The sequence below is a fragment of the Orycteropus afer genome, unplaced genomic scaffold (assembly GCF_000298275.1).
Source record: "Orycteropus afer afer isolate SDZICR_OR568_19922 unplaced genomic scaffold, OryAfe1.0 scaffold00375, whole genome shotgun sequence".
Taxonomy (NCBI): Eukaryota; Metazoa; Chordata; class Mammalia; order Tubulidentata; family Orycteropodidae; genus Orycteropus; species Orycteropus afer.
Window position 1 is genome coordinate 89,387 of NW_006921962.1, and position 4,345 is coordinate 93,731.

Sequence of the window (4,345 nt, forward strand, 5' to 3'; positions counted from 1 at the left end):
ATGTGTTATACACATACACACAATGATGTTAAATAAGTTTCTAATTATTTATACTGTTTACTTTAGAATAAGGAAGAGCAAAGAAGAACTGATACATTTGAGTTATGGTGTTGGAGAATATTGAAAGTACCATGAACTGCCAGAGAATGAATAAATCTGTCTTAGAAGAAGTACCAACAGAATGCTGTCTTACAAGTCCCCTGGAGAGAGACATCATGCTGGGAAAGGTAGAGGGTAAGTGAAAACGAAGAGGAGCTCTCGTGGTGTAGTGCTGAAGGCATTTGACTGCTAACCAGAAGGCTGGCGGTTCAAACCCACCAGCCACTCCTTGGAAGGAAGACTGGGCAACCTACTTCCATAGAGATACAACCTCGGGGTCACCATGAGTTGGATCCGACTCCATAGCAGTGAGTTTGGTTTGGTTTTGGTCAACAAGATGGCTTGACACTGGCTGTAACAATGACTCAAGCATAGCAACAATTGTGAAGAAGCCACAGGATTGGGGAGTGTTTTGTTCCACTGGACATGGGGTTGCTATGAATCAGAACGACTCAATGGTGACTAACAACACTGTGGAAGGTTACACTGATGAGAAACAATAGTAGCAAATCAAGGAGGAAATATAACCAGAATTGTCTGCCAATCAATTATCTTAAGCCTCATAAAAACAATCACAAATTAAAAGCACACTTTTCAGTCTAAATTTGGGTAAAAATTTATAACTTAGGAGTATTAAGAAGAAATACAAGATGTAAAAGTAGAGAGATTAGGCAAAAATAGCAAGGCATATGTATTCTTCATATATAAACCATAAATAATGTAAAATAATCTTTTACTCTTTTGGGACTCTACATATTAATATTGTCATAGTTGTTCGATATTGTCAATTTCTACTCATAGCAAGCTTGTGTGACAAAATAGAACTGCACTCTATGATTTTCTTGACTGTAATATTTATGGAAGCAGATAGCCAGGTCTTTCTCCTGCAGAGCCACTGGGTAGGTTGCAGCTGCTTAACATTTTGGTTGGCAGCTGATTGGTTAATCATTCATTTGCACCACCAGGGATTCTTAAAGTATTAATAATAGCTACCTTCATTAATGTCTATCACAAATCAGACATTGTGCTGGACACAGTATACAAAGAAAGGTCTAGGACATGAAGTGTCCTTTCAGTAAGTTCTAGAGTCTTACAGAGTATAAAAAGGGCATGTAGGTGACATCTACTGACCTCCTCTAATTTCACAAGAGGAAGACAGAATCACCATCAGCATCCCAAGGCTTATTCCTGTGAGGCCAGACATGCTGCCACCCTCTAGCCTTTCACCAATTCTGACACCAACCGTCCCTCGAATGGCACTCACTACTTCTCTGTTGGGTTCAATAATTAATTGCAATAGCCACACAGAACTCACAGACAATACTCATGATTATGGGGTTTATTAGGGACATAAAAGCCTACAATTCAGGTTCAGGAATGTGCTCAGGATACAGTTCTTCAACCAGGACAATTTTCCCTCTGCTGTGCCATCAGACACATCTCTCTGACACTTGGCCTCTTGGCCTGGCCTCTGACCTGCCTGGGCAAATGTTACAAAGCTCTTTTAGCTCTGCCAGTAGGTAACCTAGGTGTACCCCACTCCATCAGCAAGCCTCCTGTCCAAGGACACTCAACTTTCTCACTCTGTGGACTAGGTAAGCCTGCTAGGTAAGTTAGTGCTGCTTGGTTCCACAGTGACTATCTCTCTGCTGGGGCACCTTTCTCTGCTGGGGCATCCCTCTCTTCTGGGGTATCTCTGCCAAGCAGGTCCAGTGCAGGGATCTGAGGTTCAAGGATGTACTCCACTTCCAGCTCTTCTCCCTGGATGGCAGTGAGATCCCCCCTCTGCTTCTATGAGGGCTCATTTTAAGCCTGGCAGAGTGACAGAACATACCAATCCCATATCAGAGTTCTACACACCTTATTTGCATGGTCCAACCCAGTAATCTGGTAGGAATTATAAGACTATGGCTAGAAAAGCCATACCAAGTAATTCACTGCACCACACAGAGGGAAGAGTTAGCTCAGTTTTGGAGTTTAGGCATGCTTTGTGGAAGAATGGGAGCTCTGGTTAAGGCATTGGGATACTGTCTTGAAAACCCTACGGGGCCATTCTTCCCTGTCCTACAGGGTTGTTATGAGTTGGAATTCACTTGAAGACAATAAGTTTTGTGAAAGAATTGATATCTCAGGTGTATCCTAGAGGATCAGGAAAGATTTCCAAACTGAAAATTCTAAGAGGCAAAGAAAAGAGCATGAACAGAGGTGTTGAAGAAAGAAATATCATAGTATATTTAGAGGAAATAGAGACAGTACACTGTTACCAGAAAGTAAATTTCAGGGCAGAAGTGACAAGAGATGAAGACAGAGAGACAACCAGATTGTGGGAAAGCATGTATGCAATATTTAGGAAAATAAGCTTGGTAGTTCCTATTTTGCTTTTGGTCACTGACTTTTGATTACCCAGAGGATGTTATTAACTCTCTTCCCCTTAAAATAATATATGTAAATAAATACACTCAATTATTTTGCATACAGTTTTAGAGAGTTAACTGAGCACCTACAATTCCATCCATGGACTACCTAAATTCTGCACTAGGTGGAAAAAAAGAACAAACCCAAAGCCAAGATTATAAATTAATCCAAAATTGTGGCAGATAAAAGGAAACCTTTATATCCTTACCTCCTCTACTTGTAAAACACCACAAACCAATCTGCTTCTCTTCACTTCCCCTGTCCTCACTCAGACTGAAGCCACTCTTTGCCCTTCAATAATATGTTCTTCATACCTGCAGCCAGAGTGATGCAAACTGGAAACAACAAACAAATTACCTTCAAGTTGATTCTAACTCACGGCAATTCCATGTGTGTGGGAGTAAAACTGTACCCCTAGGGTTTTCAGTGGTTGATTTTTTGGACATAAATCGCCAGACCTTAGTACTGAGCCACCTCTAAAGAGACTTGAAATACCAACTTTCAGATAGCAGCTGAGCATGTTAACCATTGCACCACCCAAGGGCTCTTAGATCATCCAAAAAAAAAAGAAATACTAAAGGTGTTTTATTACGTTTATGTTACATCCAAACTCAGTAGTGGGGTCCACAAGGTCCTGATGATGTGGCAAAAATGATTCCTCCAGTATGAACTAGGACTTGCTCTCCTGCTGTGCCTATGCTCTAGTCCACTGAGTTCTTCCCTCCCCTCCACCTACTTAGAACTTTGCATCTGTTCCTTCCTCTGCATCAAATGCTTCCCCCAATCATCCCATGATTGATTCCTTTTCATCATTAAAATCTCAGCTCAAATCTTACTACTGAGAGAGGTCTTCCTTGACTATCCAGTCAAAAGTATTCTGTTGCCCTCTGTTCACTAATTCACTAATCTATTTTTATAGCAATTATCAGTACCTGATGTCATGATTCATCAGCCACTCCTCGGAAGAAAGATTGGGCAATCTACTTCCATAGTGATACCTCCTAGGAAGCCCAAGGAGGAGTTGCTATGAGTCGGATCCAACTCAATGGCAGTAAGCTTGGTTTTTTCGGTTCTGGATGTCATGATTAAGGTTCTCGGTGAAATAGTGGTTAAAGCATTTGGCTGCTAACTAAAATGTTGTAGGTTTGAATCCACCAGCTCCTTCGCTGAAGAAAAATAAGTCTGCTTCTATAAAGATTTATAACCTTGAAGAACCTAAGGGACAGTTCTACCACATCCTATAGCATCATACATTATGAGCTGGAATCCACTGGATGGGCAGTGGGTTGGATTTGTCTTTTTTTGGTTGTTGTTGTTGGATGTCATGATTATTAGTGATTATTTACATTATTAGCATTTTTCTCTACAACACTCCTAGTTATAATTAAACTGTCTCTTTGTCAGCTCCTATATATCTGATACATAGTAAGTAGTCAGTTAATTTAACTTCTTTGAATAACTGAGACTGTATAATACAGTATTAAACCTTAATCTAAAATAGTAGCCTCCATTTGTGTCCTGTAAAAATGTGTTAAATGAACGGAAGATACCTTTTAGTAAGTATTTTATACTGATAGTTCTGAGCTGAACAATAAACCTTTGCAAACAGATACAGGCTTATTTATGATACTCTAATTTGTTTTATAATTTCCTCTTTTTGCTGAAATCAGTAAGCTTATTATGGCTTACCAATGATGAGTAATTTTACTTTGAAGTTTGCAATATCTGTATTCATATTGTGATGGTTAAATTTGTGTGTCAACTTGGCTGGGCCTGGTTAAGTGACTGGGCAGCTGCATGTAGTATTCCCCATGATGAGACTGGTAATCAG